The 11,969-nt window shown below is 39.0% G+C and overlaps 1 long non-coding RNA gene across 1 annotated transcript in view; it reads right to left on the reverse strand.

The window, feature by feature from the left end:
- LOC140500941 (uncharacterized) overlaps nucleotides 1-2,927 on the reverse strand; it is a 29,615-nt gene extending 26,688 nt beyond the window's left edge. The window contains exon 1 of the long non-coding RNA XR_011965978.1: nucleotides 2,623-2,927. This is a non-coding gene — a long non-coding RNA (uncharacterized lncRNA). The remainder of the gene's footprint in view (nucleotides 1-2,622) is intronic.
- Nucleotides 2,928-11,969: the final 9,042 nt, after the last annotated feature.

An 11,969-nucleotide genomic window follows, 5' to 3' on the forward strand; every position in this document is an offset into this window, starting at 1 on the left:
TCATAGCATTGTTGTCTCTCATATGAATAGTCTGTGTAGTTAAAACCCTACCAAAAAGAAAGTAACCATATAGTGAAAGCTACCATTTCTCCAAGCTAAATACATCACATTTAATATTTTTAAGTGAAAATAATTAGGTCCACAATTTAATTTAATCTCTTACCAGATTCCAGTTTTACAAATCTAACCTTTTACGGGTTAAATTGCTCTTGGGCTGATAAACTGATAAATATTGTTTTATTTATGCTTACTGAATACCATAAAAGACTTTTCTCCCTGGCTAAATTTAGAGACTGGTGAAAGTAGGGGTGGGAGAGCGGAGTAATTGACTTTTAACTTCCAGTGTTACCTAGTTAGATTAAATGCCTTTCAAAGAAGAATTAGAGTTTATAACACTGCACCCATCTAAGAAAAAAAATTAAAACGACTTCATAAATGAAGTCCTCGAATGCACTAATATAATCAGATTAGGCCTAAACATAAGGGACTTTTACATTCTCTGAGCACCAGTCTGCCCTTTTCGGGGAGAGCCCCTGTGGAGGTATGAACAGCAAGCCAGGCTCAGGGAGAGTGCGAATGATTGCCTGTCTGCATGTCCTATTTATCACTAAGACAGTATTTACACATTTGCTCTCTCTGCGTGATTCAAAAGGGATTTCCTGTTAAGTAAAGAGCTTCACTACTTCATGACAAAGTTGGACCAGGTTGGAAACAGCCGTGAAAGGCTGGGCCATGAGTTTGCTCAGAGTTTCTGAGAAGAATCTTCCTTCTGTATTATTATTCTTAAAAAAAAAAAAATTCTATAAAGTCACACAGCCTCCTTAGAAAACACCCTTGCTTTAGCAAGATTTCTTGGTTTGTCTTTGCCTGAAGGGTTTGGCACCCCAGACTTCCTTCCTCATTTCAGGGGCAGCCCTTTCTTTGGTTTCCACTCCTGAAGAGTCCATTGCTGACAGAAGTCATCCGAAGGTGAATCTGGGTCTCTTCTGCAAATGTTCTTGTCTACACGGTTCCTTTCTTCTTAGGGTTGCAAAGTCCTTGCAGAGAAAGTGAACCTCTAGCTCTTGGACTAGCCCAAATAGTGCTGGAGTCGTATTCTTTTCCCTGCCAGTCCAAGTAGGCTTTTTTTGACTCTTCTCCTCCACATTATTTCTCCAGATACTCCCCCTCCCTCCCCTTCCATAATATTTCATGCGGACAGAGAGAATTAGATTTATCTACTTCATTTAAAAACTTTTTTTCTTGCAACTCAACTTCTTTTTTTCTGGTAGCCCAGCTAATTGAAAACTGCCTCTAGTCATTTTAATCCCTAACACCCCTTGGCTGTGCTTTCACAGAATCTGTCTCCATTCTTGACATACAGATCCTCGTCACCCCCATCTGTTAGAATTTCTAGCTGCCTTCAAGGCTCAGTTAAAGCCATCACTTCCTATAAGAAGCGTTTCCCAACATTCCTCATCACCCGTCACCCTCACACCCACTCTAACTATTAGGTTTTCCACTCCATAATATACAAGTAAGATGGTTGGCCCACGCTGTATAATTGCATTTGACAGGCAGCCTGGAATATGGGATTGAGACCTGGCCTTGGCATGAGGATGACCTGGGTTCAAGTTCTGCTTTTGTCATTTCTAGTAAATCACTAAACCTCTCAGTGCCTAGGTGCCTTTCCTAAACAAAAAGTTGCAAAGAATTTACCAATTTTCAGCAGTAAAAGTTCCTGACATGGTGCTCTCTATCTCCCTACACTGATGAAATCTTATGTGTAGAGAATGTATATGTATATGCGCACATATATGTATGTAATATTTGCTTATCTGCATTTGCCAGGTAGAAGTAGAATATAGAAGCTCCTTGAGGGTAGGGACAATGTGTTTTTATCTTTGTATTTCTAGAGCCTCTGAGGCAGGACAGGTATAACACTTTCAAATTCTCTTTTTCAAAGTAGATGAAGTATCAGAATCATAGGACCCTAATCTGTAGCAAGACAAGAAGTAACAGAATTGGGTGTAAGCACTATCCTAAGGATAGAAAGGGAAGATGTTGTTCAGTTGTTTTCAGTTGTATCTGACACTTTGTGACCCCATTTGGAGTTTTTCTTGACAGATACTGGAGTATTTTACCATTTCCTTCTCCAGCCCATTTTACAGGTAAGGAAGTTGAGGCAACCAGAGTTAAGTGACTTCTCCAGGGTCACACAGCTAGTTCATGTTTGAACTCGGGTCTTCCTGACTCCAGGCCCAGCACTATCCACTGTGGCATCTAGATGCCCAGCAAAGGGAAGATAAAGGAAGATAAAAGAAAACCAAAAAAGAGTGGAGTTTTATGGGGTGAGCACATAGTGGTCAGGTCACAAAGAAAAATTCAGCCAGTGCTCTAGTCGAGCCACTTACTAATGGGGCCTCCAAATTGCATATTGATATTTTTCTTCCTCAAACTATCCCTAATTATAACATTTTGAAAAATCAGAACAGTCAAGAATTGGGCTGATGGCCGAAGCGTTCCTGAAATAAAGATCAGATCTCTCAAGTATCAAACTACACTGCTGAATGACTAATTGTGGGATGACTAATTCCTGTCTCTTCTCCAAGGCTCCCTCTTACAGTGGCCAAGTACACATACCATCAAGATGTTGTTATCACGCTACTCCCAACTTCACTCATCTTGAGGAGATGGAAGGAAGCTGTGAAGTGGCTGTGTGCTCTCCATGTGGCATTCTTCTTCTCTAAAGAAGGAGGGGCCATTCATCTTCATGCTTCTTCGTCTGCCATGATAAGAACATTTAGTTTGATGTGTGTCGATGCTTCTATAAAGTTGGCTTTTAAGAAGGGGAAAAAAAAAATCTCTCCCTTCACCCCCACTGTGCTGGAAGGAGACGAATATTCAGGTTGACATAAAATGAAAACCTGCCTCTCTCCCGCACTCATTAGTCTTCATTATGTGACCACGACAGGTTTAATTGCTGCCCAGCATACATAAGTAATAAAAATGTAAAATGTTTAAATGAACTGTGGCTCCCAAAAGCCATTATAAAAGATTAATGATGAGCACTCTTTGCTAACTTAACCATCTTTGAGAAACACATCTTAACAGCCCTTGTGGTTACAATGATATTAGAACAATATTTGCTTGACCACTTTGTCGCAAATCATCATGCATCAAGTTTTGATGGCTTTGATTAGTCTGTCTTCAGTGAGTCTGACTCTTGATATATTTTAATCCAATTTTCTTGTTCTAGATGATTTTAACTGTCCTTACAATGCAAAGCATTTTCAGGTACCCATAATAACATTAACATTCTGCCTTTTTAAGAACTGCTGACTCTTGCTAAAAACTCTGAATGGTAAGGTCTCACACAAAGTTTTAACATCACCATTCCAAACTTTTTTCAGCCAATGAATTCTCCTTTGAGAGAGAGAAGGATGTCAGACTGTTCTTCAAGCTTTAATATTGGGCTCCCTACCATATGCAGATCACCTTTAACCAAATTAGAGTTCATTCTCAAAAGTGGCCTTTCAGTACGTTGCACAACTGTAGAAAAAGTCACCCCTTACTCCTCCATAATCTGTCTTCAGATAGATCCATTCCAAAGCACCAGCCTGTTAATGTCTGCATTTTCTATCACTGCTACATTCTAATAAGTCTATAATCAACAATACCCAATACCTTTGGACCACCAGGTCATGATAATATTGCGGCACACTCTCTAGATGAATGACCTCTAAAGTGGGGGTACAGCATGACTCCTAAGGGGTATGGTTTAACCCCAAGGGATGTGCAATCCATTAACTGAGAGTGGGAAGATAGGTTATACCTTTACTTCCCACAACACATAGTCCTGGGACTAAGTGGGGAAAATCCCTGCCCCTCCCCCTAATCCCCTACCCTATCCATGTAAATACACTTACTTGGGGGGGGGGGGGGAAGTTACTAACTAGTGTGTATGATCAAAAAAGTTTGGAGACCATTGTTCTGGACCACATTTGGGTGGGATTAGACAGCTCAAAACTCTAAATCTTTATCTATTGCCTCAAGACTATCATAAAATATGTCTAAACATATAACACAAGATTATTTCTATGATAGGACCATGCTCAGAATGAAGCCACATATGCTGTTTGTCATGACAGGAACTTGTGTGAATAGCTACTTTTGATGAAAACCTGAATCTAAATTAAATTGTACTTGCCTTGATTTTATTCCGAAAAATGGGATTCCTTGAATGTGAAGTTCTTTGCTTGGTGTGTACAGCTGAAGCTTTTAATCATTTTGCTATTAATTTTGAGACTGATTTTTGTCTTGGATATACAGTGTTCACCTTGATTAACTAAGATTCAATTTGGTTCCTTAAGGAACAGAAAGTAGAAGATTCCAGTAGTAAGCCACCGGGTATGATTTGAGTATGCTATGGGAAGCCAAGCTAAGGATCTTTAAGATGCAAGTCCCAAATCTGGACCCTTAAACTCTCATCCCATCTTCAAATAAAAATGTCTAATAATTATTTGTTGAACTACGTTAACTGTGTTAACCCAAGAAATTTCATTTGGAACCAATGTCAAGTTTCTATGTTTAAAACCTAAATTTCCCTGCAAAGGACAACTGAGGAGAAGAATGTTAGAAGACAATAACGTCCTGAGGAAAGGGAGGTAGGAGGAAGATAAATTACATTGCAGAAGAGTCCTTTCATGCTGATCCAATCCATCTCAGGTTTAACCTGGTCCATCCTAGAAAAGGAAGACTCAAATCATCAAAACAAGACAAGAGAATGGATGAGGAGAAAACAACAATGAGGCAAAAGTTAAATAGGAAAGGGGAAGGAGTTTCCTCACTACTTCTTCCTTATTTCTTGGCCCCCTCCTTCTGCCTCACTGTCTTACTCAAGTAAGTAAGAGCCGTGAAATGTCCATATTTCTCATAGGTTTAAGTTTTTACTTGGCTCTCTAAACAGCAAGGTCAGAGCTGTACAAATTGGAGCCCTTCCCTTGACCACTTTTGGTTCAGGAAATACTATGTTTACTTAGGTATGTAATATGACATCATAATTATTGCCACTGAAACTAAATGTGATGCCACAGATAGACCTATGACTTCATGTGGAAAATAACCCACAAGCCCAGAGCGCTTATTTGCAAATGAACACTGAGGTTCAGTTTCTAAGTTCCCTTCCCCCCAACACACACACACACACACACATACACACACACACGCCAAATATACCACCCCTTCCAAATTAATTTCTACTTGACCACAATACATTTCACATTGTAAGTAAAAACAAAATTCCAGACATAAAAGTTGCCCTGCTTTTTAAGATGAAACATAATCTTCAGTTCTCTGTTTGTTTTCTATGTTGGCTGGAGCCCCCTCCTCTCCTGAAAGGGGCAAATTAAGCCAATCTTCAGCTGAATCGAGCATATCAAAAACACACGCTGCCGAGTAGGATGCCCACAGATCTAGCAGAAAGGGAGACCACCAGGAGCGCTCAGCAAGCAACAATGGTCTTCATTGTCTGAAGTCATACAGTAGCCAGGAAGGGTTAACCAGGCTATTGGAATCAGCAGTCTTGCAGACGATGCTACTATGTAGACAGCCCTCAGCCCAGCGGTAAATACTAGTTTTGCATTTTTCAGCATGTCAACCCTGAGTGTTATACCGAACCTTCATCTCGTTATGAAAGCAGTCTACATTTGGCAAGCTCCCTTCTACCAGCTCCCCCCATCTATATGCTCACAAAGGGGAAAGAGAATGTGGGGCCCTCTGGTCAATGGTGTCCCTTCAGGTACGCAGAGGAGGACAGTCAGTAAACAGCCCCGTGTAGCAAGTGACTTAACAGAAGGGAAGGCCTCGCTGTGAACCAAACACAGCTGTTTCTGGGATAAATATTGACAGGCTGTGAAGCAAGACTGTTTTACATCTTGACATAGAGCCATATCGAAAGGCAAAGTTTCAGGGAAAATTTGAATTTTTCCCTTCACAAGATAAAAATGCAGATCCCTACCACAGAAGCCAAATGTAATGAGGGAGAATAAGGGCCTTAGCGGGCCTGTGAACAATGTGCACTGTGTACACTCAATACGGCAGGAAAATTGGAGTTGGGGTGGGAGAAAGGGGGGCCTGATCAAGGTACCAAGGTTTATTATGTAGGTGGCATTCAGCAGAAGTATCCTAAATGACAGGGCAGATTACAATCCATTTGAGAAAGATCCAAAGGAGTGGCAAATGGTCAGTTGTTTGTGGAGCAGGCTGCTTAAGCATCTGCCCTAAGAAGAATATTCCAGCCTGGGAAAGAAAGCAGAGGGGAAGAGAACCCAGGGGACACATCTCCTCAGTTCATGCTTGAAAACAAAAAGACTTGAGTAGCAGAAAAGCAGTAGCTGAGGTTGAAAATGCAAAACAAAGGAGCATTTCTTTTAAAAAAAAGAATAAAGCCATTTTTTAAAATTACAGACTTGTGACACTGAATATCTGAGGTAATGAATTACTCTTCAAAACATTCTCTAGATAAAGGCTTTACAGACATGCCACATAGCAAAGAAACTGATAAGGCATACCCAGAAAAATCTAAAGATAAAATAGCCACCATTTGTTTGTGGTAGTGAGGTTGAAGGTCAATGTATATAATTAAAATTCAGAAATAATCTCCCCAAATCCACTGGATCATGTTTACAACTTCTTCTTCCACAAAATCCTTTACATGAACAGAGGTGCTCATCAGCAGGGGGCAAAAGGATTGGTTTTCATTTTTTTTCCCTCTTTTCTGATGACTATCTGTCAAAAGTGCTAATGAGTAAAATAACCCCACAACAAAGCTCTGGAAAGATTGGGAAGAGATCCAAACAACCCTACCTCTCCATAAATGGAATTATCTCTTTAATAGTCCAAAATCTAACATATGTACCAGGCAAATATTATGCTTTGGGGGGGGTGGTGGAAATTCTATTTCCCTGACTCCTCAGTAATAAATTTAAAACTATACTTGTTATCTACCTATTCAGTTGGCATGTGGTAAAGATATTTATCCTGTCTTCACACAGCTTCAATGTATATAAGGAAAAACTTAAAGGCTTTTCAGGGTTTGTTGACTATATCCCCACGTGAAAGGTCAAAAATTTGGCTGGATGGGTAAAAGAAACAATAACCTTGCCCACTGGGCTTAGCTTTGTATCTACGGCCTTTTTTCTTGCCCACTCATCCATGTGGAAGAATGGAAGATGTTAGAAAAGAAGATGTTGTAGTTAGAAAACTGAGTAATGCTGAATTTCTGAAAGGATAGGTAGATAATAACCTTTCTATAAATAAGTTAATATGCAAGATAAATGAAAGGAGATTTGCTTTCCTAAAAAAGATATTTAAAGAAATCTTCTGGCTTTGAACTAAAAGAGGATAGGAGAAACTTCTCAGCAAATGAGGAAAAGAAAGACAGCATTGGGAGCAGAACCCACAACTGGGAAGCAGAGAAAAGCATCATAACCCCAGGGCCAGTGGAGCGGTGCTCGGGGGGCAGTAGATGTCTAACAGAGGAATGTATTATAGAGACTAGACATCAATCAAAGAAGCGTCCAGCAGAGCCCTGTAGGGTGCAGGTCTGGAAGGAGAAGTAGGAAGACATCAGTAGAAGAGACACTGGATCTGCAGCATTAAAGGCAGGATTTGCACATCCATCCATGCTAGCCACATGTGTATCTCTCCACACACATTCCCTTACAAGTATCCACTCTTCCCACTGATGATATATAGATTTGTGGGAGAGTGTGCCCCCAGCTGATTAAGGAAATGTTTTACTGCAACTTTGTTTACTATACCATCTTATTAAATGCTTCAACTTTGAACTAATTATATCTTGGGACTGCCTGTTAAAAGTAAATACATTGATGTGAGTTTGTGAACGGAGGCTTTGAGTGTTTGTGAATGCACAGAGTATAATGAACCCTGGTTTGTTGTCTTTGGGTGATTCAGCCAGAATGTTGGGGTGGGTGCCCCCAAACACTAACATTTATAGTATTTCTTGGGTTTATAAAGCAATACAGCAACTTATTTCCCTTACAACAACCCTCTGATTACTTGCTGCGAAGAATGCCATTCTTATCATACATGGTTTAATGAGATTAAAAGTCAAGAGGTTGAATTAAATGTGAATCTATTCCTCTTCTACTTCCCTTAATGCTGCACACACTTAGCCTAACTTGATTATTAATATGGGCAAAACAGAGTCTTGTATCCAGTGCTTGGTATGGTGATATCTATGAGACTGATGACAATAAGCAGAATACACGAAGAAGACAGAAAGAGGACAGGAAAAAGTACACTGTCCATACCATCCTTTTAAAATTTTTTATATTTTTATATTTACACTTATAATATTTTGTAAATATTATATAAATATCTATATCACATATTTTTATATATCATATATACGTATCATATATATCATATATGTATATATGTTTATATATCACATGTAAATATATGATATTTTTATATTATTTTATATACTGGAACAAAATTCTGAATCCTGGGGTTACACCCTCAATCCTAGAATTAGCTACCACAGTAGAGGAGGTGATATTCTTAGGACTCCTGGGTAGAACAATTCCCCAACACTCCCAATACATCATAATATCTGATATAGAGCACTTTAAAGGTTGCAAAACTCTTTACTTAGATTAACTCATTAGATCCTTAAAAGGATGTTGTAGGATAAGAATGTTTGGTGTTAATCATATACATTTGCAGATGAGGAAACTGAGGAATAGGAAGGTAAAGTCTATGGTAACACAACTGGGAAATGTCAAAAATGAAATTTAAACCCAGCTCTTCCCAACTTCATGTCCAGCATTTTTTCTGCTCTCTTACAATACACCTACCCTCTCCTCTGTATTCTAGTGGAACTGTAGTGCCCATTTTCCCTGGAATATGACCTATACTTTTGTGCCCTTGGGCTGGGAATGTCCTCCTTCCCACTCTTCACCTGTTGAGTTACTACCCAGCTTTCAAAGGTCAAGTTCAATGCCACCTTTCTGATCCCTGTGGTGATAAGAACTTTGCCCCACTCAGACATCACAAAGTATGTTATTTTGAACCTCACTGATGCTTTTATGATATATTATAGCTATCTGTGTAGGGGTCTTCTCCCCCTACTAGACCATAAACAAGGGATACAGTTAGATCCTGATTGATGCAAATAATGAATCCTTTGAAGTGATTGTAGGTATTCCAATCCACATTATTCAGAGTTATAATTATATGGTATTAGTCATTGGTTCCAACCCACTGGAAATAAGCAGTAGGAACTGAATTAAGGTAATCACTTTAAGGAATTCATTGTTTGTAGTCATTGGGACCAGTCTGAATGTCTTATGTACCTTTGTACAACTGGTAGCCCCCTAACACGTTGCTCTGCACCTAGTAGACATTAATCAGTGTTTGTTCAATAGTCTCTTTTTTCTCAACTGGATCTTATTCACCCAGGCTCCCCTGCTTCTGCCACAGGATGACTCACTTCTTGATGCCATCCAGCAGGATGAGGCTAGTTACAACGTTAAGTTTCTCTATAGTGAAACAGACAGAATTCCATTTGTTGATCATCTGCAGTCTACTGTCATCAACATTTCTGTTACTTGGCCCAAGTTCTTTTAAATTCTCCTTAGAACCTGGTACAGTTCTGTGCACATCATAGATGCCTGAGAAATACTCTTTGGGTGATAAATGAAATCCATGCTTCCTTACTTTGATCTCATTGTCATGCTGCCTAGCTGGGACATAAATTATCTTACTCTCTCATCAAGACTTTCATATCTTTCTAATATTTTTAGATATTTATCAGACTTTTTCTATCCTCTCAACCACACTAAACATTGTTGACTTCATTCATATTTTTTCACTTACTTGATTCCCCCAATTTAGTTTCTTGTATTTGGATTCACTCCAGCTAGTCTACATTTTTCTGTTTCACAGATGTTCAGAACTGAAGCTAGTGTTTTTGGGATATTTTTTAGCACAGTTATATAGAAAGTATCATATAAAGGGAGATTAGGAAGGTAGGGAGGTCAGTAAAGAGGAGGAGATGAATGAGTCGGTCAGAAGGGGAAAGAGAAGTCACTAAGCTGGATGCAGACTCAAATTTTGGGGGTCTTTTTTTAATATTTCCCTCTCTCAATCTCTGTCATCCAACCAGTTATCAAATCCTTCATGTCTGTCTCTAAGATAGCTCATGTAATCTATCATCTATCATCATCTGTCTCCGCCTTTCCACTCCCACTGTAACTACTCCAATTCAGATTCAAATCAATTATCTCCTAGGTTATTATAACAACCTCCTAACTAGTATTCATGTGTCCAGTCTATCTCCTATCCAATCCTCTAAACCATAGCTTGGATCATATATATAAAAGTTGAATGTTGTGGTTTGGTTTGCCATTTTCTTCTCCAGCCCATTATATAAATGAGGAAACGAGCAAACAGGGTTAAGTGACTTGCCCAGTGTCACACAGCTAGCATATTTCAGAAGTCAAATTTGTACTCAGATCTTTCTAACTCCAGGACTGGCACTCTATCCACTGTTCCACCTAGTTACTCATAATCAAAATAGCTAGCATTTATATAACACTTTAAGGTTTGCAAAATACTTTACAAATACTCTTTCATTTCATTCTTACAACTGTGAGAGGAAACTGAGGCAGCTAGAAGTTGTTACTTGCTTCTCTACTTAAAAAGCTTCCCTGTGGCCTACTTGATAAAGCATAAACTGTACCTCATTCTGATATTCCAGGGGCTTCAAAATTTGACTCTATCTTACTTTTCACTTAGATTTTTCAATATTTTCTTCACATTTTGCACTACTTCCATTCATATATTGTATGGACTGGGCTGCTTTCCACTGACTTTTACTTGGCAGCGTGTGAAGTACTTTACAAATATTATCTCATTCTATCCTCACAACAAGCCTGGGAGATAGGTGCTATTATTATTCCTATTCCACAGTTGAGGAAATTGAGGTAGATAGAAACTAAGTGACTTGCCCAAGGTCACATTGCTATTAATTGTCTGAGGATAGATTTGAACTCAGGTCTTCCTAACTCTAGGTCCAGTGCTCTGTTCACTGTACCACCTAATTCTTATCCTAATTATTCTAGAACGAAATATTATTTCATCTTTAACTTATCTTTTTCAAAATGTTTATTTTTATATAAGTTTGTAACATATATAATTCTGAATACAATAATTTATTTAATGGAAATAAATGCATATTGGGTATGTGTACTCAAAAGATTTTTTGGTTGGTTTTTGGGGGAAGTTGTTTCATTTGTTCTTTAATCAACAGAGATGAAAACATTTGGAGCCCTGTGTTGTAGATCAAAACTTCTCTGACTCATCCTGTATCACTCTTGCTCATGTCTTCTCATCAATCCTCCATAGGAGGTTTACTCAAGGGACTGAGGAGTGAAGGAGGAAGGGACTTTAATATTACAGGAAGTGTCAGCACTGCACAAAGGCTATCCATCTGTTTTCCTTCCTTTCTACATGATTAGCCCATCTCCTGTTCCATGCAGATGTCTCTTCTGTACTTTCTTGCATGTAATCACCATTGGCTGTTGACTTGTAAGGAACCTTTTCAGAAATCTAGTTTTTCATATTCCCACAGTATTTTGGTATACTACTCTTTGGGTTATTTGGAGAGTGTCCTGATTGTGACTTCCTCAGAGAGGCTGTACATGAAACACAAACCAGAGGAATTGTGTCTGCATGTGTGACTTTTTCAACAGGAAGACTGGCCAAATGCAAAGAGGCAGATGGAAATGAGGAGGAGGTTCCCAGGGGAAGAACACAGAACAGGAGGAATACGACTGCTCCAAGACTTTCCTCTAGGGTCCTTTTCTCCTGACAGTGTACAGATAATGAGCTATATATAATATATATATATATCAAGTAACCAAATCCAACTCATCACTCCTGATGGAAAAGGTTTGAGA

Source organism: Notamacropus eugenii, chromosome 4 (assembly GCF_028372415.1).
Source record: "Notamacropus eugenii isolate mMacEug1 chromosome 4, mMacEug1.pri_v2, whole genome shotgun sequence".
In the NCBI taxonomy this organism is placed as follows: Eukaryota; Metazoa; Chordata; class Mammalia; order Diprotodontia; family Macropodidae; genus Notamacropus; species Notamacropus eugenii.